Source organism: Dendrobates tinctorius, unplaced genomic scaffold (genome assembly GCF_039654945.1).
Source record: "Dendrobates tinctorius isolate UK_male_01 unplaced genomic scaffold, ASM3965494v1 ptg000107l, whole genome shotgun sequence".
Taxonomy (NCBI): Eukaryota; Metazoa; Chordata; class Amphibia; order Anura; family Dendrobatidae; genus Dendrobates; species Dendrobates tinctorius.
The window spans coordinates 22,968,588-22,981,397 of NW_027361775.1; positions in this window are offsets into that span (position 1 = coordinate 22,968,588).

The window sequence follows — 12,810 nt, forward strand, 5'->3', positions numbered from 1 at the left end:
GCTGATCTTTGTTGCTTCTTTTTTTATATTTAGTGCAATCTTGCTCCCATTTCAAATGTCATTTGTTTTTTTTATGGATATCACCCTCGCTGGACTTCTGCTTCATCTTCATACTACTTGCATCATTGCATGATCCGTGCGGTGGGACTGGAGAGGTGAGCTGATCTTTGTTGCTTCTTTTTTTATATTTAGTGCGATCTTGCTCCCTTCTCAAATATCATTTGTTTTTTTTATAGCTATCACCCTCGCTGGACTTCTGCTTCATCTTCATACTACTTGCATCACTGCATGATTCGCGTGGTGGGACTGGAGTGGAGGTGAGCTGATTTTTGTTGCTTCTTTTTTGATATTTAGTGCGATCTTGCTCCCCTTTCAAATATCTTTTGCTTCTTTTATGGATATCACCCTCGCTGGACTTCTGCTTCATCTTTATACTACATGCATCACTGCATGATCCGCACAGTGGGACTGGAGAGGAGGTGAGCCGATCTTTGTTGCTTCTTTTTTTATATTTAGTGCGATCTTGCTCCCCTCTCAAATATTATTTGTTTTTTTATGGATATCACACTCGTTGGACTTCTGCTTCACCTTCATACTACTTGCACTACAGCATGATCCATGCACTGGGACTGGGGAGAGGAGGTGAGCTGATCTTTGTTGCTTCTTTTTTGATATTTAGTGCGATCTTGCTCCCCTTTCAAATATCTTTTGCTTCTTTTATGGATATCACCCTCGCTGGACTTCTGCTTCATCTTTATACTACATGCATCACTGCATGATCCGCACAGTGGGACTGGAGAGGAGGTGAGCCGATCTTTGTTGCTTCTTTTTTTATATTTAGTGCGATCTTGCTCCCCTCTCAAATATAATTTGTTTTTTTATGGATATCACCCTCTCTGGACTTCTGCTTCATCTTCATACTATTTGCATCACTGCATGATCTGCGCGGTAGGCCTGGAGAGGAGGTGAGCTGATCTTTGTTGCTTTTTTGATATTTAGTGCGATCTTGCTCCCCTCTCAAATATAATTTGCTTATTTATGGATATCACCCTGGCTGGACTTCTGCTTCACCTTCATACTACCTGAAGCACTGCATGATCTGCGCGGTGGGACTGCAGAGGAGGTGAGCTGATCTTTGTTGCTACTTTTTTGATATTTAGTGCTAGCTTGCTCCCCTCTCAAATATAATTTTATTTATGGATATCACCCTCGCTGTACTTCTGCTTCACCTTTATATTACTTGCAGACCTGCATGATCCTCGCGGTGGGACTTGAGAGTAGGCGAGCTGATCTTTGTTGCTTCTTTTTTGATATTTAGTGTGATCTTGCTCCCCTCTCAAATATCATTTGTTTTTTTTATGGGTATCACCCTCGCTGGACTTCTGCTTCTCCTTCATACTACTTGCACCACTGCATGATCCGTTTGGTGGGACTGGAGAGGTGGTGAGCTGATCTTTGTTGCTTCTTTTTTTAAATTTAGTGCGATCTTGCTCCCCTCTCAAATATCCTTTGTTTTTTTATGGATATCACCCTCTCTGGACTTCTGCTTCTCCTTCATACTACTTGCACCACTGCATGATCCGTTTGGTGGGACTGGAGAGGTGGTGAGCTGATCTTTGTTGCTTCTTTTTTTAAATTTAGTGCGATCTTGCTCCCCTCTCAAATATCCTTTGTTTTTTTATGGATATCACCCTCTCTGGACTTCTGCTTCATCTTCATACTATTTGCATCACTGCATGATCCGCGCGGTAGGCCTGGAGAGGAGGTGAGCTGATCTTTGTTGCTTCTTTTTTGATATTTAGTGCAATCTTGCTCCCCTCTCAAATATCATTTGTTTTTTTATGGATATCACCCTCTCTGGACTTCTGCTTCACCTTGATACTACCTGAAGCACTGCATGATCTGCACGGTGGGAATGGAGAGGAGGTGAGCTGATGTTTGTTGCTACTTTTTTGATATTTAGTGCAATCTTGCTCCCCTCTCAAATATAATTTGTTTATTTATGGATATCAGCCTCGTTGGACTACTGCTTTTACCTTCATTCTACCTGCAGCACTGGATGATCTGCCCGGTGTGACTGGAGAGGTGAGCTGTTCTTTGTTGCTTCTTTTTTTATATTTAGTGCGATCTTGTTCCTCTCAAATATCTTTTGCTTTTTTTATGGATATCACCCTCGCTGGACTTCTGCTTTACCTTCATACTTGCATCATTGCATGTTCCGCGCGCTGGGACTGGAGAGGAGGTGAGCTGATCTTTGTTGCTTCTTTCTTGATATTTAGTGCGATCTTACTCCCCTCGTAAATATCATTTGTTTTTTTATGGATATCACCCTCGCTGGAGTTTTGCTTCACCTTCATACTACTTGCACCACTCCATGATCCGTGCGGTGGGACTGGAGAGGAGGTGAGCTGATCTTTGTTGCTTCTTTTTTTATATTTAGTGCAATCTTGCTCCCATTTCAAATGTCATTTGTTTTTTTTATGGATATCACCCTCGCTGGACTTCTGCTTCATCTTCATACTACTTGCATCATTGCATGATCCGTGCGGTGGGACTGGAGAGGAGGTGAGCTGATCTTTGTTGCTTCTTTTTTTTATATTTAGTGCGATCTTGCTCCCCTCTCAAATATCATTTGTTTTTTTTATGGCTATCACCCTCGCTGGACTTCTGCTTCATCTTCATACTACTTGCATCATTGCATGATCCGTGCGGTGGGACTGGAGAGGAGGTGAGCTGATCTTTGTTGCTTCTTTTTTTTATATTTAGTGCGATCTTGCTCCCCTCTCAAATATCTTTTTTTTTATGGATATCACACTCGCTGGACTTCTGCTTCACCTTCATACTACTTGCACTACAGCATGATCCGTGCACTGGGACTGGGGAGAGGAGGTGAGCTGATCTTTGTTGCTTCTTTTTTGATATTTAGTGCTATCTTGCTCCCCTCTCAAATATCTTTTTTTTATGGATATCACCCTCGCTGTACTTCTGCTTCACCTTCATACTACTTGCAGCACTGCATGATCCTCACGGTGGGACTGGAGAGAAGGTGAGCTGTGTGAGTTAGCGCTGTCATGTAAGTAAGGGGTTCTCGCTTGCAGCGATCGAAAAACACATCCGGCACAGGATTTTCCAACAAATCATAGTCTATGAGGTTTATTCATCCTTCATAAACCTCCAGCAGCAATATACACAGCATTACAGGAGAGCGTCCATTATACAGGCTATTTAGCCCCAGGGTTATCTCACCCACGTCAGGGTTCCCATATGGCTGTTTCTCCAGGCCGCGGAAGTCCACTCACTCCTCAGGGACTCTCAGATACTGGACGCCATTACACACACAGCCGCTCCACAGGCTGCTGTTAGTGAGGAGATCCTTCTCCTCACGGGACCTTCCAAACTGGACCAATCAGGTCCCAGCATTCACTCCATGTGACCTAACCTGGCCACATTATATGGTCCATAGCCACGCCCACCGGGTCACATGACTATGACCTCACCACAGGTCCTTCACACAGACATATATACTTTACAATAGCATTCATAAACATACATATGTCTCTATCTCAAGGTCACCCACCTTGAGATACATAATGGCTCTTCAACCACTCACACTCTTGGGACATCCACACAGCGCCCCCTCGTGGACACAGTGGTCATTACACCACATACCTCCCCCCTATGTTCAAACTTGTGGGGTTGAACACACATCACACCAGGGTCTCGAGACCGGGCACGTATTGCACCTTGCCCCACAGGTCGAGAGAACTGTCTCCATTTGTCATACGGCCTCATCTCTACATTAGGCCTCCCCCGCCCCCAGCGGTCATAATACCGGTCATTGTCTTTGACTCTCCAGTCACGGTCTGTCTGCATCATCAGACACTGTTTAGTCACCACACTGTTACAGTGCCCCTTGTCACCTGATCTTTCTCTCATTGACCGTCTCTCTCGGTTGGTGCGGTCATAAGTCTTAGTCGATCCTGCTGTCTGGCACGAGTCTGACTCAGTCAACGTCTCACAGGAACTACAGCCCTTCAACCTCGTACGGTCTGTCGAATTGCCACTCGCTGACATTCTTCGGCCATCTGCCATGTCACTTCTTGGCGGTACCCCTGGGGTCCTTACATCTTGGTATGAAGGCGGCCGCCACCTGGTATTCCGCACTTCTTTATTAATCCGCTGGCGGTCCAGCTTCAACTGTTCAATCTCTTGCAGGTACCCCACTCTATACTCCAAGAGCAATTGAAAGTTCCTCAGGCTTTCCATGGAGCCAACCACCATCAAGGGAATCCTTCCCACTTCACCAGACACCTGGTCTTCGTCATCAGGAGGGATCCTCACCCTCACCACACCGGAGACATTCACAAGGTCCTGCATCACCTTCCCGGACCTTCCAATGATTCTCCCAATCAGAGCTTTGGGTACCGGAACCACATCTTTCCTCAAACCCAACCGATCCATAGCCTCTCTTGCTATCTCTAGGCGTCAAGCAGCCTTCATATTACTCCGCCTAACCAATTGTTTGACACGTAGACACTGCAAATGCATCTCTTTCAGGACAGCTACTCGGTTTGATGTGTTTTCCCTAGCTGATACTATCACCAACTGCCGAGTCTCAGGTGCCCAGTGCACCTTACACGCTTTGACCGCCTCTTTGAAAGCCTCATGCACACCTTCCTCAGCACAGGCTTCTTGCATGTCTTCTGGTACATCAATTACAACCTTGAAGGTCGTGGACTTGCTCTCATCCTGGACAGATGGCTCTGGGTTCCCCACGGACACTTCCCTCAAGATATCTGTCATGACCGGATGACTGTCTTGTGCAGCTCTTGGCTCACCATCTTCCTGAAATTTACAGTCTTCAGGACCCTTTTCCAAGATGGGCTTTGTCAGTTCTGCCTTGCTATCAGTCGGGGACGGCCGCTGTACGTCTTCGCCCATCCACTTCTTCTCCCACAGAAGACCTTTTACTACTCCACTGAGTTCTTGCAGAACTTTATCTCGCTCCTCTGCCAGGTAGCGACGCTCATCCTCTCTCCTGAGAATCTCCTGTTGATGCTTCTCTTGGGCCTCTCTGAGCACCTCCATATCCTTCACTATAGCTTTGTTCATAGTTTGACACGCTGACAGGTGACCCCTGAGCTCAGAGACTTCCTTCTCCAGCTCATCCACTCTGTGCTCAGCTGTTTGTCTCAGGCCTCTTTGTTTGACACATTCATCCACCTCCTCTCTGAGGGCCTTATTCAGTCCTTGCCACGTTACCATGTGGCCTTTGAGCTCAGAGACTTCTTTCTCTAGCCCTTCTATTCTGTGCTCCCTTTCTTTCTCAGAGCCACAGTCACCCCCAGAGATTAAGTCATCCCTCCAGTTACTCACTAACCGTGTGACTACTTCCGCCGTCTTACCCACCAGGTCAGCGTCAGTTTTGTCACGAGATGTCAGGTCCGTCCGTTGGGCTGACATACCCCTTTTCCCAGTCACTTCCACCTCTGACCTCTCCCCGTCAGGAACCGTCACCGTCTTAATATCTGTTAGCCCAACTATAGGAACGTCTCCCTCCTCGTACCATAGGACATCCAACATGACAAAGTCCCGGCCGCCCTCCAAGGTATACACCAAGTCTGGTGGTATCCCGCCACCTTGGAACTCACTGCCTCCAGGCCCCTCAAACACCACTCTGTCTAGCATAAAGTTCACCGTGACCCCATGTTTACAGCGAACCTGGGCCATTTTCTCGGTCAGACAGAAAGTGAGAGGAGTTCCTATCAGAGTCACCTGACTCTTGGAGTCCAACCATCCCGAGATTCCTTCCCGGTGCAGCATCACTGTACACACTTGCGGCCCGTCATGCTCCGGAAAGTATATCCCACATTCTGGAAACGACATACACGTACACTGCAGTTTCCCAGACATACCCACTGAGTCACCCAGTGCTGTCACTTCTTCAAACTTGGCCCCTTTCTGGACCACCACCCCACTTTGGGTTGCCGCCCCCTCCCGGGACTCTACCCCTTTTTGGGTTACCACGCCAATTTGGGTCACCGCCCCCTTCTGGGACTCCACCTCTTTTTTGGTTACCACCCCCATTTGGGACTCCACCCCCTTTTGGGCTACCACCCCTGGTTTTCCGATTTCCTCTTTTCAGCTGCAACGGCCAAAACCCAGTGATCGTTGAGCTCGCGGAGACTCTTCACTTATCCCAGAAGGCACTGGGAATATGCAAATGATCTCCTCAAGACTCTTCCCCTGGTTTTCCGATTTCCTCTTTTCAGCTGCAACGGCCAAAACCCAGTGATCGTTGAGCTCGCAGAGACTCTTCACTTATCCCAGAAGGCACTGGGAATATGCAAATGATCTCCTCAAGACTCTTCCCCTGGTTTTCCGATTTCCTCTTTTCAGCTGCAACGGCCAAAACCCAGTGATCGTTGAGCTCGCGGAGACTCTTCACTTATCCCAGAAGGCACTGGGAATATGCAAATGATCTCCTCAAGACTCTTCCCCTGGTTTTCCGATTTCCTCTTTTCAGCTGCAACGGCCAAAACCCAGTGATCGTTGAGCTCGCGGAGACTCTTCACTTATCCCAGAAGGCACTGGGAATATGCAAATGATCTCCTCAAGACTCTTCCCCTGGTTTTCCGATTTCCTCTTTTCAGCTGCAACAGCCAAAACCCAGTGATCGTTGAGCTCGCGGAGACTCTTCACTTATCCCAGAAGGCACTGGGAATATGCAAATGATCTCCTCAAGACTCTTCCCCTGGTTTTCCGATTTCCTCTTTTCAGCTGCAACGGCCAAAACCCAGTGATCGTTGAGCTCGCGGAGACTCTTCACTTATCCCAGAAGGCACTGGGAATATGCAAATGATCTCAAGACTCTTACCCTGGTTTTCCGATTTCCTCTTTTCAGCTGCAACGGCCAAAACCCAGTGATCGTTGAGCTCGCGGAGACTCTTCACTTATCCCAGAAGGCACTGGGAATATGCAAATGATCTCCTCAAGACTCTTCCCCTGGATCATGCAGTGCTGCAAGTAGTAGGAAGGTAAAGCACAAGTCCATCGAGGGTGACATCCATAAAAAAATCAAATGATGTTTCAGAGGGGAGCAGGGAGCAAGATCGCACTAAATATCAAAAAAGAAGCAACAAAGATCAGCTCACCTCCTCTCCAGTCCCACCGCGCGGATCATGCAGTGCTGGAAGTAGTATGAAGGTGAAGCAGAACTCCAGCGAGGGTGATTACCTTAAAAAAACCAAATATTTGAGAGGGGAGCAAGATCGCACTAAATATCAAAAAGAAGCAACAAAGATCAGCTCGCCTCTTCTCCAGTCTCACTGCACAGATCATGCAGTGCTGCAAGTAGTATGAAAGTGAAGCAGAAGCCCAGCGAGGGTGATATCCATAAAAAAAACAAATGATATTTGAGAGGGGAGCAAGCTAGCACTAAATATCAAAAAAGTAGCAACAAAGATCAGCTCACCTTCTCTCCAGTCCCACTGCGCGGATCATGCAGTGCTGGAAGTAGCATAAAGGTGAAGCAGAATTCCAGCGAGGGTGATATCCATAAAAAAACAAACTATATTTTAGAGGGGAGCAAGATCGCACTAAATATCAAAAAAGAAACAACAAAGATCAGCTCACCTCCTTTCCAGTCCCACCGCGCAGATCATGCAGTGATGCACGTATTATGAAGGTGAAGCAGAAGTCCAGCGAGGGTGAAATCCATAAAAAAACAAATAATATTTGAGAGGGGAGCAAGAGCTCACTAAATATGAAAAAAAAGCAACAAAGATCGGCTCACCTCCTCTCCAGTCCCACCGCGCGGATCATGCAGTGATGCAAGTAGTATGAAGATGAAGCAGAAGTCCAGCGAGGGTGATGGCCATAAAAAATTCAAATGATATTTGAGAGGGGAGCAAGATTGCACTAAAAATCTCCTCTCCAGTCCCACTGTGAGGATCATGTAGGTCTGCAAGTACTATGAAGGTGAAGCAGAAGTCCAGCGAGGGTGATATCCATAAAAAACAAATGATATTTGAGAGGGGAGCAAGATCGCACTAAATATCAAAAAAGAAGCAACAAAGATCAGCTCTCCTCCTCTCCAGTTCCACCACGTGGACCATGCACGGCTGGAAGCAGTATGAAGGTGAAGCAGAAGTCCAGCGAGGGTGATATCCATAAATAAACAAATTATATTTGAGAGGGGAGCAATATCGCACTAAATATGAAAAAAAGCAACAAAGATCGGCTCACCTCCACTCCAGTCCCACTGCGCGGATCATGCAGTGATGCAAGTAGTATGAAGATGAAGTAGAAGTCCAGCGAGGGTGATATCCATAAAAAAAAAATGATATTTGAGAGGGGAGCAAGATCGCACTAAATATCAAAAAAGAAGCAACAAAGATCAGCTCGCCTCTTCTCCAGTCTCACCGCACGGATCATGCAATGCTGCAAGTAGTATGATAGTGAAGCAGAAGTCCAGCGAGGGCGATAGCCATAAAAAAAAAAGATATTTGAGAGGGGAGCAAGATCGCACTAAATATCAAAAAAGAAGCAACAAAGATCAGCTCACCTCCTCTCCAGTCCCACCGCGCGGATCATGCAGTGAAGCAAGTAGTATGAAGATGAAGCAGAAATCCAGTGAGGGTGAAATCCATAAAAAAACAAATGATATTTGAGAGGGGAGCAAGATCGCACAGAATATCAAAAAAGAAGCAACAAAGATCAGCTCACCTCCTCCCCAGTCCCAGCGCACGGATCATGCAGTGGTGCAAGTAGTATGAAGATGAAGCAGAAGTCCAGCAAGGGTGATATCCTTAAAAAACAAATAATATTTCAGAGGGGAGAAAGATCGCACTAAATATCAAAAAAGAAGCAACAAAGATCAGCTCACCTTCTCTCCAGTCCTACCGCGCGTATCATGCAGTGCTGGAAGTATTATGAAGGTAATGCACAAGTCCATCGAGGGTGACATCCATAAAAAAAAATGATGTTTCAGAGGGGAGCAGGGAGCAAGATCGCACTAAATATCAAAAAAGAAGCAACAAAGATCAGCTCACCTCCTCTCCAATCCCACCGCACGGATCATGCAGCGCTGCAAGTAGTATGAAGGTGAAGCAGAAGTCCAGCGAGGGTGATATCCATAAAAAAAACAAATGATATTTGAGAGGGGAGCAAGATCGCTCTAAATATCAAAAAAGAAGCAACAAAGATCAGCTCACCTCCACTCCAGTCCCACCGCACGGATCATGCAGTGCTGCAAGTAGTATGAAGGTGAAACAGAAGTCCAGTGAGGGTGAAATCCATAAAAAAAAATGATATTTGAGAGGGGAGCAAGATCTCACTAAATATCAAAAAAGAAGCAACAAAGATCAGCTCACCTCCTCTCCAGTTCAACCACGCGGATCATGGAGTGCTGGAAGCAGTATGAAGGTGTAGCACAAGTCAAGTGAGGGTGATAGCCATAAAAAAAAAAATGATATTTGAGAGGGGTGCAAGATCGCACTAAATATAAAAAAAGCAACAAAGATCATCTCACCTCCTCTCCAGTCCCAGCGCACGGATCATGCAGTGGTGCAAGTAGTATGAAGATGAAGCAGAAGTCCAGCGAGGGTGATATCCATAAAAAAAACAAATAATATTTGAGAGGGGAGCAAGATTGCACTAAATATAAAAGAAGCAACAAAGATCAGCTCACCTCCTCTCCAGTCCCACCGCGCGGATCATGCAGTGCTGCAAGTATTACGAAGGTAAAGCACAAGTCCATCGAGGGTGACATCCATAGAAAAAACAAATGATGTTTCAGAGGGGAGCAGGGAGCAAGGTCGCACTACATATCAAAAAAAAAGCAACAAAGATCAGCTCACCTCCTCCCCAGTCCCAGCGCACGGATCATGCAGTGGTGCAAGTAGTATGAAGATGAAGTAGAAGTCCAGCAAGGGTGATATCCATAAAAAAACAAATAATATTTGAGAGGGGAGCAAGATCGCACTAAATATCAAAAAAGAAGCAACAAAGATCAGCTCACCTTCTCTCCAGTTCCAACGCGCAGATCATGCAGTGATGAAAGCAGTATGAAGGTGAAGCAGAAGTCCAGTGAGGGTGAAATCCATAAAGAAACAAATGATATTTGAGAGGGGAGCAAGATCGCACTAAATATAAAAAAAGAAGCAACAAAAATCAGATCACTTCCTCTCCAGTCCCACCGCATGGATCATGCAGTGATGCAAGTAGTATGAAGGTGAAACAGAAGTCCAGTGAGGGTGAAATCCATGAAAAACAAATGATATTTGAGAAGGGAGCAAGATCTCACTAAATATCAAAAAAGAAGCAACAAAGATCAGCTCACCTCCTCTCCAGTTCCACCACGCAGATCATGCTGTGCTGTAAGCATTATGAAGGTGAAGCACAAGTCCAGCAAGGGTGATAGCCATAAAAAAACAATTGATATTTGAGAGGGGTGCAAGATCGCACTAAATATCAAAAAAGAAGCAAAAAAGATCAGCTCACCTTCTCCCCAGTCCAACTGCGTGGATCATGCAGTACTGGAAGTAGCATAAAGGTGAAGCAGAATTCCAGCGAGGGTGATATCCATAAAAAAACAACCGATATTTGAGAGGGGAGCAAGATCGCACTAAATATAAAAAAAAAGCAACAAAGATCAGCTCACCTCCTCTCCAGTCACACGGCGCGGATCAAGCAGTGATGCAAGTAGAATGAAGGTGAAGCAGAAGTCCAACGAGGGTGATATCCATAAAAAAACAAATATTTGAAAGGGGAGCAAGATCGCACTAAGTATCAAAAAAGAAGCAACAAAGATCAGCTCACCTCCTCTCCAGTCCCACTGCGCGGATCAACAGTGGTGCACGTAGTATGAAGGTGAAACTAAAGTCCAGTGAGGGTGAAATCCATTAAAAAACTATTGAAATTTGAGAGGGGAGCAAGATCTCACTAAATATCAAAAAAGAAGCAACAAAGATTAGCTCACCTCCTCTCCAGTTCCACCACGTGGACCATGCAGGGCTGGAAGCAGTATGAAGGTGAAGCACAAGTCTAGGGAGGGTGATATCCATAAAGAAAACAAATGATATTTGAGAGGGGAGTAAGATCGCACTAAATATCAAGAAAGAAGCAACAAAGATCAGCTCACCTCTCCAGTCCCACCTCGCGGATCATCCAGTGCAGCAGGTAGAATGAAGGTAAAGCAGAAGTCCAACGAGGGTGATATACATAAAAAAACAAATGATATTAGAAAGGGGAGCAAGATCGTACTAAATATCAAAAAAGCAACAAAGATCAGCTCACCTCCTCTTCAATCTCACCGCACGGATAATGCAGTGCTGCAAGTAGTATGAAGGTGAAGCAGAAGTCCAGCGAGGGTGATATCCATAAACAAATTATATTTGAGAGGGGAGCAAGTTTGCACTATATATCAAAAAAGTAGCAACAAAGATCAGCTCACCTCCTCTCCAGTCCCACCGCGCAGATCATGCAGTGCTTCAGGTAGTATGAAGGTGAAGCAGAAGTCCAGCCAGGGTGATATTGATATCCATAAAAAAACAACTGATATTTGAGAGGGGAGCAAGATCACATTAAATATCAAAAAAGAAGCAACAAAGATCAGCTCACCTCCTCTCCCCAGTCCCAGTGCACGGATCATGCATTAGTGCAAGTAGTATGAAGGTGAAGCAGAAGTCCATCGAGGGTGACATCCATAGAAAAAACAAATGATGTTTCAGAGGGGAGCAGGGAGCAAGATCGCACTAAATATCAAAATAGAAGCAACAAAGATCAGCTCACCTCCTCTCCAGTCCCACCGCACGGATCATGCGGTGCTGCAAGTAGTATGAAGGTGAAGCAGAAGTCCAGTGAGGGTGATATCCATAAAAAAACAAATATTTGAGAGGGGAGCAAGATCGCACTAAATTTCAAAAAGAAGCAACAAAGATCAGCTCACCTTCTCTCCAGTCCCACCGCGCGGATCATGCAGTGCTGTAAGCAGTATGAAGGTGAAGCAGAAGTCCAACGAGGGTGATGGCCATAAAAAAACTAAAGATATTTGAGAGGGGAGCAAGATCGCAATAAATATAAAAAAAGAAGCAACAAAAATCAGCTCACCTCCTCTCCAGTCCCACCGAGTGGATCATACAGTGCTGCAAGTAGTATGAAGTTGAAACAGAAGTCCAGTGAAGGTGAAATCTATGAAAAAACAAATGATATTTGAGAGGGGAGCAAGATCGCACTAAATATCAAAAAAAAGCAACAAAGATCAGCTCACCTCTCCAGTCCCACCGCGCGGATCATGCAGTGCTGTAAGCAGTATGAAGGTGAAGCACAAGTCCAGCGAGGGTGGTAACCATAAAAAAACAAATGACATCTGAGAGGGGTGCAAGATCGCACTAAATATCAAAAAAGAAGCAAGAAAGATCAGCTCACCTCTCCAGTCCCACTGTGCGGATCATGCAGTGCTGGAAGTAGCATAAAGGTGAAGCAGAATTCCAGCGAGGGTGATATCCATAAAAAAAACAAACGATATTTTAGAGGGGAGCAAGATCGCACTAAATATCAAAAAAGAAGCAACAAAGATCAGCTCACCTCCTTTCCAGTCACACGGCGCGAATCAGGCAGTGATACAAGTAGTATGAAGGTGAAGGAGAAGTCCAGCGAGGGTGATATCCATAAAAAAACAAATGATATTTGAGAGGGGACCAAGATCGCACTAAATATCAAAAAAGAAGCAACAAAGATCAGCTCACCTCCTCTCCAGTCCCACCGCGCGGATCATACAGTGGTGCAGGTAGAATGAAGGTAAAGCAG